The sequence below is a fragment of the Lactuca serriola genome, chromosome 7 (assembly GCF_051521515.1).
Source record: "Lactuca serriola cultivar US96UC23 chromosome 7, Lser_US96UC23_V15, whole genome shotgun sequence".
Lineage (NCBI taxonomy): Eukaryota > Viridiplantae > Streptophyta > Magnoliopsida > Asterales > Asteraceae > Lactuca > Lactuca serriola.
The window spans coordinates 17,198,560-17,215,043 of record NC_136414.1 but is presented as its reverse complement, the minus strand read 5'-3'; positions in this window follow the sequence as shown (position 1 = coordinate 17,215,043).

The window sequence follows — 16,484 nt, the reverse complement described above, 5'->3', positions numbered from 1 at the left end:
CATATTGTTGTATAAGCTAGTAATTAGTATTTGGAAATATATATATATATATATATATATATATATATATATATATATAGAGAGAGAGAGAGAGAGATAAAGAGAGAGGGAGTTAGGTTCAAGTATTCTAACTAATTATTATGCGGATATCGTATGCTATGAGAATTACTAAGAGAATAAGCTGTTTAGTAATGCGAATACGTTCATCCTTACAAAAATATCGTCATTTTCAATGCATTCTCGCTAATTATTATTTATTTTTGTTCTCACACATCGTTTTTTCACTCATTTTCATTCTGACAGAATACGACCCAATAAACATTCTGACATAAATGAGAATAATAATAATAATAAGTGTATAATAACCTTATAGACGATTTAATTAGTGAGAATGTGTGTTAAATGACAATAGTTATGTAAGATTGAACGTATTTATATTATCAAACAACATCCGCACAATAATTAGTTAGAATAGAATAACATAAGCCCATATATATATATATATATATATATATATATATATATATATATATATATATATAATTTTCATTATGTAAAATATATACATTGTGATTACATGATTGATTATTATTCTTTGAAGTTCTGGAATAGCTTATGTATACAAACATATGTATAGGTCTCAAACCATTTAAAAACTAATTCTTTTGTACTTTTATAAATATTTTCTAACTTTCTCGATTTGTGTGTCATCGATCTTGATATCAAATATTTTTTTCTGAAAATGAAGAATAATGGTCTCGGTTACAAGGATTCCAAAAACTCAGACGGATTAATTTTTCAAATTGTAGAACTCTCGGAAATCTTGTTTAAGGATTTGCATTTAATTGGACTCAAAACGTCTGGTTTTTTGACTTTTGCAAATATTAGCAAAAATATTTTGATTATAAAATTTAATAGTTAGATCATAGCATAAGTCCAAAAATGCTCTCAGAATTTCTATATGAGATGTGCAAGTCCCTCAACGGATAGAAACAGTTTTAACAACTTTAAGAAAATCAGTATTATATTGGTTTGGATTCTTAAAACGGTTGTATCTTTGCATACGAACTCCGTTTTGGACGTTCTTTATATTTTTTGGAAACAAGGAAATATGTACCATGAGGCTAGAGTGTTTGCTTTGCTCACAACTGCTTAATAAGAAATTTTAGTTTTTCATACGCATTAACTAGGGTTGCAGTTTGAGTTGTTTGATTAGTTGCCAGTTACACATTTGGAAGTAAGATACCATCTTGTATCCTATAATAATTGAAGTGAACTCATTTATTTTACAAAAGATGCACTAAAACTCAATGAGTCAAATTACAATGAGATTTACTGTGAGTTGATTGTCCACAATCTTTGACCTAAATTTCGGGATGTCACAGGTACTATCTATTACATAGTTATAATTAGATATTATATATTATATACTTGATCTTCACAATTCTTATAAAACATCTCTCATGTTTGATTTCTTGTGCAGGTTTTCCAAAGAGTCATGACAGACGCTACTATCCATGCTCATACTTATGCGATGCTAATTGCTTCTGATGAGGAGCCGATTGAGGACAGTGATGAGATCAAGGCTAACGACATCATTGGTTCGGACCCTTCCGAGCCTTATTACACTCTAGCAGAGCACCCCGACCCAGTCCCTTTCGTGCCTGACTACACACTGGCTAAGCATGATCACATCATCTTAGACAATGACCCAGATTAGGACGAAGAGGATAGAGAGTTCTCACCATACCTCCCACTCTCTCGCACCGATCATATCAGTCCCGTCTTACTGGTACTCGGGTTAAAAATACGTTGAGGAATTCTATGATGATCCCCTCTCGAAAGAGACCAACATCCCCACCTCCAGCAAAGAGACCCTCTAGCGACTATGCATGGATGCCCCAGATTAGAGCATGATGATCGGAAGAGGATATTGGTTTTTACTAAAAGGTAGGGGAGTCCTCTATTTTTTACCGACCCTTATCACGGACACCCTGATAGAGCATGTTATCTCCTTCTTGGTACCACAGACTACCCAACACTCCGATCGCTTAGGAGCCGTGGACATTGAACTTTTTCAGTCGAGGATGACCCTGGAACAGCTGGCAGGACGGGTGGAGTACTTAGAGGAGTAGAGGAACGTGGCAGAGATGCTCGCGATGAGATGCATTTTCATCGACAGTTATTAGAATAGGTTTTCAGTCATACCGAGAGTTTGGATCAACAGGTGGATAGAGCACAACCGAGGATCTCTGATGTTTGGATAGATTATGTTTATAGGCAGGTAGTGCAGCTCATGGCACTTTTGATTGCGTATTGTGGATGTTATACTTTTGAATGCGGAATAACTAGGCATCTCAAGAGGAAATGCTCAAAATTGAGGAATGATGGAGGAAATGCTCGGGGTAGAGCATTCGTGATTGGCGCAAGGGACGCCATTCAAGACCCAACCGTTGTAACATGTACATTTCCTGTTAACAATTTATACGCAACTATACTATTTGATTTTGGTGCTGAGAAAAGCTTTATTACACATAATTTAGAGAACTTTTAATGCATAAGTATAAAATCCTAGATGAGCGTTACATAGTAGAAATGTCTAATAGAAAATTTGGTATTACTCAGGAAATATTAGAAAACTGCATTTTATCTCTAAACAACCACATTTTTCATGTCGACCTCATGCCTATGACCATCGGGAGCTTCGATGTCATAATTGGCATGGATTGGTTATCACCGTACCGAGCCGAAATCCTCTCCTACGATAAGGAAGTATGATTATCCTTACCCAACGGAAAATCCTTAATGATCTACAGAGATATGTCGAGTGGAAACCTTAGAATCATATCTTGCATGAAGGTGCAAAAGTACCTTCACAAGAAGTAATATGCATTCTTAGCTCATGTCGTAAAAAAGAAGGAGGAAAGGAAGGAAATCAAAGACATCCCTTAAGTATGTGATTGTCCCGATGTATTTCCAGAGGACTTAACCGGACTACCGCCAATTCGAGATGTGGAATTCCAAATTGACCTAGTCCTAGGGGCAACGCTAGTGGAAAAATCTCCTTACCGATTAGCACCTTTCGGAAATACAAGAACTGTATGGATAGCTTCAAGAGCTTCTCAATAAGGGCTTTATATGACCAAGCTTCTCACCTTAGGGAGCCCTGATGCTATTTGTTAAGAAGAAGGACAGAACCTTCAAGATCTGCATCAATTATCGAGAGTTGAACAAATTGATGATCAAGAATAGATATCCACTCCCAAGGATCAACGATCTATTCGACAAACTACAATGATCAACCATCACATAGTATAAATGTCAAATCATCAAGGTAAAATATCAGAAATGCGAAAATAATCGGAGAGAATGCTCTTCCATCACGTTGGGTCCTTCCCCTTAGTACTGGAAGTACCTGAAACCATAAACATAAACTGTAAGCAAAAGCTTAGTAAGTTTCCTCCCAAAGTACCACATACCAAACATATAAACTAATGCTATGGGTTGAATCATAGCCTTACATATAATTTCCTATCGAGGGACAAATCCCTGTCTTTCATACAATTTCCGGGGGCCAGATCCTGGTCTTTCATATAATTCCCAAGGGCCAGATCTTGGTCTTTCATACAGATGTCAGGGGCCAGATCCAGGTCTTTCATGTAATTGCCAGGGGCAAAATCCTGGACTTTCATACACATAACATACATGTATCTAGCATCCTATAACACAATTAATGGGGCAGCCTTGGTGTCTTTGACCCATTAATACAGTGAGAAAACTCACCTCTACTGATAATAACTGAAACAACACTTGATCCGTGGCGAACACTGCTCCTCATGCTAAACCAAAACCAGAAACAAAACCCAATCAATAATTAGGGTTTAACCCAAACCCATGGTCTAGTCCATTCCTCATCATGGTGAGGGCAAAAGACCATTTTGCACTTTATATATAAGCCCAAAACCTCTAATGGCCCAAGGCCCAAAATCGATCCATTGGGCTTCTACTGAGAACGCCTGCTGTCTGAACGTTGGTGTAAAGCCCGATTCTTGGTATGTATTTTAAATATGAATTTTACACTTTTATACTGGGACTCGACGAGTTAGAGACCCTAAACTCATCGAGTAGGGCCAGATCTTTGTCGCGGGTGGAAGAGTCTACTCGACGAGTCGGAGGCCCCCGACTCGACAAGTAGGTCTGCCATAGTGAAACCCTGATTTTCAGGGTTTGCACCATATTTAAACACCTTATATGGCCTCCACTCCAGCCTCCATCACCCTCAGACCTTATTCACGAAACCCTAATAAGCTTGTGAGTGTTCTTGAGCTATTTTGTGCCATTTTAGTGATTTAAAGCTTGGAGAAGGAAGGAAAGGCTTGGAGATTCAAGATGAGGGCAGTAGATCCAGATATTGGGTTGCATTTCCAACTTGTTTGAGGTATAAAGCCTATAACTTGGCTTTCCATCACTTAGATCTTCTTTAGGACTTGCATGTTGTCATTTTTGGGCCATTTCTAAGTCACTCTCGGGATTTGTGTGCATATTAGAGTAATGACTTCAGATTTGGGAACTTTTGAGCTCAGGAAGCTTAAAGTTGCCACCTTTATTGAGTTATGGGCCTATCCTATGCATTAGAACTCCTTTATGGATTAGTTTTGGTGTTTAGCTTCATAACACCCATGCATGCACGTAAAGTTTGTAACTTTACGTGTTATATCGACCCTAGGAGGTCAGATATATACTGTGGATGTAATAAGCCCGACTGAAATCGACTGGATGGACTTGGACTTTGGGGGACTCGACGAGTCGTTCATAGGACTTGGTGATTTGGGTCATGATTCCCCAACCTTTTCTGTGCTGAGCAATCTGGTTGAGTCTAGGAGAGGACTCAACAAGATGGACGCGAATATGGACTTGAAGAAGAACTTGACGAGTTCAAGGAAGAACTCCGTGAGTCAAGGGCTAAACGTCCCAACTGATATGAAGTAGGACTCGACGAGTTCAAGGATGAACTCGACGAGTCATGAGCAAAAGGTCCCAGTTTTGTATGAAGGAGAACTCGACGAGTTTAAGGAGAACTTAGCGAGTTAGGAGTAAAAGTCTCGACTATGTAGTAGGGAACTCGACGAGTTCTTGAAAGACTCGGCGAGTAGAACCGAAGTTCCAGAATTTTGGGGATTAAGGAACTCGACGAGTTGATGAACCAACTCAACGAGATGAGTCAACCATATGTTGACTTTGACCAGGGTGTTGACCTTGACTTTGACTTTGACCTGAGTTAACCCTTGAAAGGGTTATGAGTATGAAAAGGTAATTAAGGAATGTTGTTATGTGTAGGAGTTTGAGAGGAGTGATCGTTGCACCGAGGACAGTTCAGACCCTACACGACATTGAGGAGAGTTACCTTCCAGTAGGAGTGGGTCGAAGACACTAATGCCGACCCACTAGTAAGTAACTATAGTTGAGATGATTGTCTTTGTGATAATTGTCTGGTATGCCGCTATTTGTTATGCTTTACGTGCTAGTATGTTATGTTATTATATGATAGTGGTAGGGTGAAATAGTCCACAGTTACCGGTTGAAAGAGACCGAAGGGGATGCAAGCACCCATATATGCTAGATAGTATATGATTTATATGTTTTATGCTAGATTATTATGTGGTAGTAGTAGGGGGTGAAATAGTCCCCGATTACCGGTTGAAAGAGACTGAAGGGGAGGCCAGCACCCTGATATGCTAGACAGTTATTGGTTGAAAGAGACCGAATGGGAGGCCAGCACCCAGATATGCTAGGCAGTTACCGGTTGAAAGAGAGTGAAGGGGAGGCTAGCACCCATATATGATAGGCATTATGTGTATATATGGTATGTGGTATGATGGGGTAACTCACTAAGCTTTGTGCTTACAGTTTTCAGTTTTGTTTTCAGGTACCTCTTCATCGAAGGGGAAGGAGCTGGCACGGTAAAACCGCATCACACACATGATTTCCGCATTATGAGATTCTTGGGATTGTACTCTAACATTGTTACAATTTTATGATATGGTTGAGACATGTGATCTATGGTTTTTATGAAATGAGATAACTTGATGATGTTTTTCTATAAATTGTTTTATGAATCGTTATATCAAAAATGAAATTTTTGGTCTTGAAAATTGGGATGTTACAGTTGGGCTTTCCCATGCAAATGCCTGGCGTTTGCTCGCTGATTACCAACTTCCAAACCAATGTCTTAATGGCTTAAGATCTCATGTCCAAACTTCAGATCCAATCATAATGGAACGTCTAAATCCATAAAGTTGCAAACTTTATGGTCATGCATGGCTACAACATGTCTAACACCAATATCCTAACTCAAAATCAACTATAAGGCTCCAAAACTCTTGCATGGAAGATTATGAAGACCCAAGATTGCATTTGTATGATTATAGGCTCACTATTATGCTTGAAAGGACAATCCAAACCTTTAGAGCATTCCAAACTCACAAAGATCAAGTCGTTGGGACCAAAAAGAACATAAACTAGCCCTAAATCAAGATCTAACAAACGAGACATCAAGATCTGAACTTTATACCTTAAAATGATGTTCCAAGATGTCAAGAGTCCAAATCTACAAGCTCAAGAGCAACCACAATACTCCAAAGATCTTCCTTCTCTTATCAAGAACACTAAATTATACCAAAAAGATGAACCAATGCTTCAAACTCTCATACACACTTAAGGTTTTCGAAATGAGGACGGAGGTTGGAGTGGTGAAGGTTTTTGAGGCGATAATGTTCTTTAAATAGGGTGCAAACCCTAAAAAATAGGGTTTGCTCTCTGCCGCCAAACACTTGCCGTCCATCATAGAACACCTGGCGTTTGAACGCCTAGCGTTCTATGCCAAATGCCTGGCGTTTGGACCAAAATGCCAAAAATTAATACAAGTATACAACAAGGTTAAAAGTGTAAATACCTAGAAACCATGGTGTTACAAATCTCCCCCACTTGAATCAGACTTCGTTCTCTATGTCTCCTATTGCCAACAAGTCTGGGTAGTGCTGATCAGTCGGTGATAGGATTGCCTGTTTATAACTTTAGGTTATGCTTGTTCCGATTACTCAATACCCGAATGTTGCTTGCTTTGTGCTATTTTTAGGAGTTCTCATTAAATTCAACTAACTAGTAAGTGAATATGCTAAGCTACTTATTATTGAAACTAAATAATTTTAGAAGGTTAGGTTTAACTCTATTGCGTAGCTCTTGTCTGAGTCGAACCATTGTAGTGTGGGACCTTTCATTTGAAGAATTATTTGGTGTTGGTAATATGTGGTTGTATTCGTGAGCTAGTTAGAGGATGTTAAAGAGAGTTCCTTCTGCAGCTGATGGCAGAGAATGGTGTGGTGTTTGCCCTAGGAGAGCCTAGGAAGTGGGTTGTTTAGTGAGTACTTGAAGTAACAATTTGAAAAGGTGACTTAGAGGATTAGGGATGATTCTTGAGGAAGGTTTGGATAGGTGTGGAAGGTAGTATTGGGCCCGTACTACTGAAAGCACAAGATCCATACTCGAATCGAGGAGAGTCACAGAGAGTCTAGGAAGCCTATTGGATGAGGATTCATGGGTATGTTCTGATCAGTTGTATGATTGTTTTTCAGAATGGTGATGAACACACAAGGAGGAAGTTCTGGTTCTGGTTCAAGGTCAGGTGCAAGTGTTAAGCTAATCAATGAGCGGATGTGGGAGTTTATCTTGTCGAAGATCACCCGCTGCATTTTGGAGCAGAATCCTATGGTATTCGGTATGGTCAAGGAGGGGTTATAGAGATTTTGGATGAGCATTTGGGCATGTTCCGCACTAAGATTATGGAAATTGTAAGTGCTCACACTCTTTACTTTTGTGAGTTCCGTGCTTTTGGAGCTCCTAAGTTCTTTGGGGAGAAGGAACCTATTGCTAGTAGGAGGTGGTTAGCAGACATGGTGAATGCTTTTTAGACGAGTTTCTGCTATGAGGGGTCGAATGTTAGATTTGCTTACTATCATCTGAAAGACAAAGCTCGAGATTGGTGGGAGGAGGTAGACTTCGCTTTGTGAGGAGAAGCCCTGGAGACAATGACTTGGGATGAGTTTGTAATCTAGTTTAGAGCAGAGTTTGCATCGACTATTGAGGTACAACAGTTGGCGAGGAAGTTTCAGGACCTTCGTCAAACTACTGAGACGGTGGCAGAGATCACTGCCAAGTTCCAAGAGAGGGCTTTGTTGGTTACGCAGCATGCAGCAGACGAGGAGATGAAGAAGGTAAGTTATCATGATATGGTGAGGGATGACATCAGGGAGTTCGTGAGTATGGCAGGGTGCAAGCACCTGAATGATATGATTGCTAGAGCTTGAGAACAGGAGATTGATTTGGAGGCAGAGCAAGTGCTGGCAGATGGGGGTCATGCGAAGAGACCCAAGACTTCAAACCAACGGTTGAGGGGCCAACAGGGCCGAGGTCAGTGCAACACGTGTGGGAAGCAACACGATGGGGTATGTCGATCTAGAGGTATGGGTTGCTACAAGTGTGGCAGGATTGGTCATGCCAGCAGATATTTTCCCCAGGGGACGAGCTCGTTATGTTTTCACTGCAACCAAGTGGGCCATAAGAAGGTTGATTGTCCGAAGTTGATGAGAGTAGCGGTGAGGGCACCTGCTCCAGCCACTCTGAGGATTACTGATGGTCGCGAGGGTAGAATGGAGGTTCCTATGGTGAGGAGCTGAGCAGTGCAGTCACAGGTCGAGGGGATCTGAGTACCATCAGTTGATGCCGCATATATGTATTGTATTATTTTCCTTCATTCTCTTATTGATTGTGTTTATCATAATATGTTTATTTATGAGATGCTATGTGGGGTGTATCTAAGTCTCCACCTGGGATTATAGTTTTCTTCATGATGGTATAGACATTTTATCTTGAGAATCTGCATATGCCATTTTACATGCTGAGAACCGTGTTTAGGGGATGTTTGGGTGAGCCAGAGTTGGATTGCAATGTGGGAGGCATTAGCTATTGTTGGAACAAGCTTGAAGTGAGAGCAAATCAGCAGTCGATTCAATCTTTGGTAGTTTCAACAAGGATTTCACGAGGTGGACATATTGGGTTTGGATGCATGGTGTGTAGGAGTTCATCTGGGTTTCAAAGCATAACCCAAACACATAGTTAGGGGTATATTCAGATACAGGTTCGACTTAAGATGATTATGGTTGGATTGGTAGTTGAGCGGTAAGACCATATGCGGTGACCATGGAAAGTAGTGGTGAAGTGTTGCAAGACTGTGGGGGTGGCCGTAGCATTTACTAAATTGGCAGGCAGTATAATAATTTTGTAAGACTGTAGGGTGACCGTAGCATTCAATCAAATGGAAAGTAGTGGTAAAAGTGTTGTAAGACTGCGGGGTGGCCGTAGCATTCACTAGGTTGGCAGGTAGTGTGGTAGTGTTGTAAGACTGTGGGGTGACCCATAACGTTAACCTGGTTCTTGAGCAGTTGTGAGAGCATGATAAATTTATGGTTGTCCCGTAGTTCCTCTAGGTAGGATTAGACCATGGTAGGCCAGGTCGTGAGACTATGGGAAGGCCACAACATTCATCGAATTAAGGAAGGTTGTGGGTCGTATGAGGTCGGTTGTGATATAAAAGGACAGTTGGGCATGTAGCATTCACATATAGCAAAGTGGATTTGGTTACATTAGGTTTGATGGTTGGTTATGTTCGTTTAGATCGGGAGGGCTGATAGAGCCATTATGGCATGCAAGATAGGTCAGCTCATGCCATACCCACCCTCGTTCGGAGGTCACGTGGTGTGACTGTGTGTGGCTATTAGTCTCAACAACCGATTGGAAATTCAGTATATTGGTTAATTGGTAGGTAAACGTGAGACTAGGGAGGTCTCGGTGACATATCGAGTGTAATTATGGGGCAACTAGATGAGCATGATATGGTACTAGTGATTGGGACTCGTGTATGGAGTCGCTTATTATTCAGTGAATATGTTAAGGCACTTGCTATATAGGTTAAATAATCTCAGAGTAATTGATTTGACCCTACTGCGTAGCTCTCGTTTGTGTCTAACCATTGTGGAGATGATTCATTTACTCGAAGGATTATTTAATCCTTCTGTCAAGTTAAAAGTTTTCAGCAACAATGAATGGTTAGTGAATTTGTTTCCCAATGGAAACAACTAGTTAATCCAGGGGTTAGAAGAGTTATGATCAGTTTTGGAATGCTGTTGTATCCTTGAGTCGACTTCTCAGTTTGAATTGGGGTTGTGGGAGTATCGCTTTAGGTGTCTGACATTTCTGGAAGGTAGTAAGGAATGATTTCAATGACGAAATCTAATTTAAATAGGGAAGAGTTGTAACACCCTGTTTTGAATCGTTGCTTAATTTGGGGCCGTGACCCGAAGATCAGTTTCATAAGGCTTCGAGGCTTGGGGGAAGGAAAGATTTAGGCCCCTTTGGATGTAAGTAATGTTGATTAGATGATTCGAGAGTTCGGCTGGTGCTTTAGAGCCCATCAGTATAGCCGTAAAGTGATAGTTTGGGCCTTTTATGAATTTTGGGTTTAGGTTCGGAAGTTTTAAGGCACAGGAGAGTTGATAGGATTGTGGAGCTTATCGTTACCTTTCCTTGGATATAAAGATCGTTGAAAATAAAGTCGGAACGAAGAAGTTATGACCGTTTGAAGTTAGGAGGGTTTTGGGGCTTAGGATAATACACAGAGTGTACTCTTTGAGTATGCAGCGCGTATTGGTGGTCTTAGTCGCAGGTAACTTTCGAGTACGCCAGGCGTACTCAGGAGTATGCAGGGCATACTCCAACCAACTAAAAACCCCAATCTTTATGTTTTTACCCTTATTTAAGCGCATTATGTCCATTGGGCCTTGCCTCTTATCAACCTCCATACCTTCTAAACCCTAATCTTGACCCTTAGGCACAATCTTAGTGTTCTCGTGCTCTTGTGAAGAATCTTAGTGTTTTCTTGTGTATTTTGAAGAGATAGAAGGTTATTGAAGATTCATCACTTGGAGTGAAGCTTAGAGATATAGAGTTGTCAGTTCTACAATCTATTGAAGGTAATAAGTTCTTATATTGACATCTCTTTGTGTAGATCTAGTGTGGGATGATTTATGGCATATTTTGGTCTCTCTGGTTTGTCCTTATGAGAAAGAGTTGCTCCAGGAGTTTGGTCACTAGATCTGGACGTTTTAGAGGTCCCAAATGCATAAAAATGTCATATTGATGGTTGTTATCCTCCCTTGCACGTGTATTAGATCCTTTGTTGAAGTTGTGAAGCTAGGGATTAGATTTGGGACCCATTGATCAGTGAAAAAGCTCAAAGTTAATGACTTTATGTATTAAGTCATATTTTGGAACTAGTTATGTGCATTGGACGTATAGGCTTAAAGGTTTAATACATTTTCTAGATGAATTAAGAACAGAGCGCGTACGCGAGTATTAACCATACTCCATTCGAGATGTTGTACGGACGGAAGTGCAGGACCCCGATATGTTGGGGTGAAGTTAGACAGAGGGTCATGGGGAGCACTGAGGTGGTGCTCAAGACGACTGAGAGAATCCAGCAGGTTCGAAGCAGGCTTCAGACTGCGCAGAGTCGACAGAAAAGTTACGCCGACAAGCGTCGATCAGACCTGGAGTTCCAGGTCGGGGATATGGTTCTCCTGAAAGTGTCTCCTTGGAAAGGCGTCATTCGATTCAGGAAGCGGGGCAAGTTGGGCCTGAGATACATTGGTCCGTTCAAGGTTGTAGCCCGGGTGGGCAAGGTGGCATATAGGCTAGATCTGCCAGCCGAGCTCATTCAGATCCACAACACCTTCCATGTCTCCCAGCTACGGAAGTGCCTAGTGGATGGCTCAGCAGTGGTGCCGCTAGAGGATATACAGGTTGATGACAACCTGAATTACATTAAGCGCCCAGTCGCAATCCTCGACCAGAAGTCGAAGGATCTGAGGAACAAGAGGGTGGAATTAGTGAAGGTGCAATGGCAGCACCGAAAGGGTTCAGAATGGACTTGGGAGCCGGTGGAAGAAATGATGGAGCATTACCCCAAGCTGTTTCAGGATCGAGCAGCAGACTTCGAGGACGAAGTCTAAAATAAGTGGGGGAGATTTGTAGCACCTGGTTCCTGGTATGTAAAAATTTATCTAAGTGTTTTGCATTTTTTTAGCCTTGGACTCGGCAAGTTGTAGGCCCGACTCGCCGAGTAGAGACGGGGTATGGAGCATGTTTTAGTTGGCGACTCGGCGAGTCCATATTCTGGACTTGGCGAGTCCCCGCTGTCTGATGAAACCCTAAATTTCAAGGGTTTGCACCCTATTTAAGTCATCTTATGCGCCCCCAAGCTCTCCCCCTTCACCCTCAGAGCTCCCTATATCGTCCAACCCTTGTTCCTTGTGAGATTGAAGTGCTTTGGTGTGTTTTCCTGAAGATTTTGAGAGAAAAGGAGAGTAGATCAAGAAGAGAAGAAGGAGGCCAGACATATTGGTGTTATTTCAGTGATTTCCTTGAGGTATAACTCAGTTTCCCTCTGTTTTCATGCTTATAGTCCCTTATAGCTCCATTAAAGTCCTTCTTGAGCCACAAGCTTGATTATGAATTAGGGTTTGTAACAAGTTGATTAACCTTTAGATCTAGGCATGATTGAGCTCAAGGAGCTCGGATCTACTGCCTTTATGGAGCCATATTGCATGAAAGCCCTAGATCTACTCTTTTAGTGCATTTTGAGCCCTAAAACCTTCATTGGTGTTTATTTACACGTAAAGTTGGAAACTTTACGTGTTAAGAAAGCCCTAGAAACCCAGATCTATGAATGGCATGAGATGGATTCAAGCAAAATCGAGTATATAGTATTTGCATGTGAAAGACTCGGCGAGTCGTTCATCGGACTCGGCGGGTCGAGTCACGAGTCCCCGAGTTTTCCCCCTTTTCGTGTTTGCTGGGTGGAGTAGTGAGTCATGGGGTGTGACTCAGTGGGTCGGAAACTAGACTCACTCATGAAGGAACTTGGCGAGTCAATGCCCTGACTCGGCGAGTTCAAGGCAATCTTCTTGCCTCAAGAACAGACTCGACGAGTTGTTCATACAACTCGGCGAGTCTCAGCATAGAATGTTCTTCGGATGAAGATGAACTCGACGAGTTGTTCATACAACTCGGCGAGTAGGATGAAGGACTATTGGACTTTGGTTTAGAAGGAAAACTCGTCGAGTCAATGCCTAACTCAACAAGTAGAGACGGGATTATGGTCAATCGAATGGATAGGGACTCGGCGAGTTGGCAAGCCAACTCGGCGAGTCGGGTCAACTGGAAGTTGACTTTGACTTTGACTCTTGGTTTGGTTAAGGGTAAATGGTCATTTTACCCTGAGGTCGGTTAGCAATATTTGACTGAGTGTTTTGTGGGGATTATAGCCGGAGGATTTCCAGGGCAGCAACAGCAAAAGGCATTCAGTTCCCACGCAGATCAGCAGCTACTTTGAGGTGAGTTACCCTCTAGTAGTGGTGGGTCTATGGCCACAATGTCGGCCCACCAGTAGGAGTTGTATGATAGATGATCGTCTCTGTGATATTCATCTAGGGTTGCTATTACCTGTGATATGTTATTGTGCTAGTATGATATGATGCTATGTGCTAGTAATAGTAAGGGGAGATAGTCCCCCAGATTACCAGTCGATAGGGCCGAAGGGGCGGTCATGCCCAACCATGCTAGATAGATTATGTGATATATGTGTTATGTGGTAGTAGTAGGGGGTGAAATAGTCCCCAGTACCCGGTCGAGAGGACAGAAGGGGAGACCAGCACCCAGATATGCTAGTCAGTATCTGGTCGAGAGGACCGAAGGGGAGGCAAGCTCCCAGATATATTGGTCAGTATCCGGTCGAGAGGACCGAAGGGGAGGCCAGCTCCCAGATATACTAGACAGTATCCGGTCGAGAGGACCGAAGGGTTAGGTCGGGCACCCATATATGCCTGACCATATATGTATGTTATGCGATTGTATGGTATGTGGTATGTTGGGGGAACTCACTAAGCTTCGTGCTTACAGTTTTCAGTTTTGGTTTCAGGTATCTCTTCTTCGAAGGGGAAGGAGCTGGCATGGTAGCGGCACATCACACACATGCCTTGTATTCCGCACTATGAGATCTTCCTGGGGATTCGTACTCTAACATTATTATGTTTTATAAAAATGTTTTCCAGACATGCGATATCTTTTATGAAATGATATGATCAGTGAACGTTTTATTTCTAATGTTTTGCTAAGTATATGTTTTAAAAATGAAATTTTTGGCTCGTATTTTTGGGACGTTACAGAAACCCCTAAGAAGCCTCTTGGACCGAAAATAGCCTTATAGGACCGAAGTCCCTATTAGAACCGAAACTATGAAGAACCGAAAGTAATATGTCCGAAGCCGAAGATCAGAGGACCGAAACTGCATAGGCCGAAACTTCAGACAGGACCGAACCTCGCAGACCGAACCGAGCCTCGCCTTCGCTTCTAGTTCTACCTCCGCCTTCGCTTCTTTCCTTCTCGCCTGCGAGATTGCTCGACTCTCACCCTCAACCGAAACCACCTTCGATTCTCAACCCCTGAAGACCGAACCCTCGGCTCCAAATCCGAAATTTCGCAGACTTCGCCCTTTTTCCCGGTTTTCGACCACTTTCGCGTTTTAAGCCCGTTTTTCATGATTTTGACGTGGGATTTTCACCCAAACTCGTAGTTTGGCGTATGAGACCCTATATAACCATATTTTAATCATTTTTGGAGGAAAAATAATTGTCTAAGAATAAAATCTAGTGGGTAATATTTTGACGTGGAGTGTTGACTTTACCTTAATGTATGACACAAGCAACCCTCCACACCCACTCCAGGGCCATACTCAGTCACTATTCCTCCATACTTAGTCAACTAGTTGTCCTTTCAAAGGCTGGAAGTTCTTATCTCTCCTCCCATATTTTTCACTCTTTCTCAAGAAGAACAAACACACCTCTCTCACTTTCTCTCTCTCTCTCTCTCTCTCAAACTCGAGACTCCAAGGCTGTGATTGAGCTTCTCACTCACTTTTGGTAAGTATTTCCATCCTACACTTGAATATCTTACATCCTTTCACTCAAAACATGGATTCCTCACACAAATATCATCATATTTGTTCATAGAACCTTCAAATCTTCAAGCATCTCCCAAGTGTTATTGACTTGGAAACTCCTTTTCTTCATCATCCATCCACTGAAAACACTCAAGGTAAGTTCATACCCCCACATTTTCATGTTTTCTTCAAGTTTTAAGGGGAGAATACAAGTTAAAACACCAACAATTTAACTAAACTCAAACATCAGCTTTCCATCAAGAAAGTTTAGTTCCATTCACAGACTGTTTTGAACATCTTAAACTTTTTAGTTTTCAAAACTGTATTATATGCAAATAGTTCAGGTTTTTGCCTTTAAAATGAATACTTGCACATATTCACACGATTTTTCTACAATTGATGGTGATTTTTACAAAACTGCCTATCACTGTAGCTACGAATTCGGACCAGTCTGTGAATATGAACGTTTTGACACTAGTTAGAGACTTCTAAAAATCATAATAAAATTTAAGAACAAACTAGACACATTTTCTAAACTCTCAGAGTTTACGGATTTAGTTTTCTACTTTGTATGATTTCTCTGTGATTTTTCCAAAACAGTGTAGAAATGTTAGAAACAAGTTAGCAACTTATAACTTTCATCACACTTTGTAACATGTTGAGCAAAGTGTTCATCTTTGAGGATTTCATATTTTACATGTGTTTCCTGTTGTGGTATAATTATATAACAGAAAATACTCACTGATTTGTAAGAATCCTCTATCTTTACCAATAGTACAAGACAAGGCATGATAAACATAGTTATATTTTTGCTATACATTCAACTTACATAGAAAAGGGTTCTTTTACATTACAAACGTTTTGGATAAACTATAATAGGTATAGTTTATGTTTCGTATACATTACAAACACTTATGATAAACTATAGTAAGTATAGTTTATGTTTCATATACATTATAAACAATTATGTTAAACTATAATAGGTATAGTTTATGTTTCATTTACATTTCAAACTCATTACCAAAGGTTTTCAGTTCATTTAAACGGGGTGCGAATACAAAGTACCGAGTTTATACAAAAAGGGGTTTTCAGTTCAGTTCACGTAAATATGTTAATGAATAAATTTGCGAGACATTCGCTTCACGTTACTTCCAAAGTAACGAAATCAAAAGTCCTGTAAATTGTAACCAGAGTCTCTTGTAGGGACAGCGTGATAGTTGTGTATAGATCTATATTAGGTCTGACAAACCCACACCTGAGCTGCATATAACAGCTAGACCGTCAGGTCTGGGGTGACAAGTGTCATTTAACTTTGTGACGCCTGAAGAACGTCGTATTACGAGGCCGTCTAAGTCATAATATGGTTATAATAACT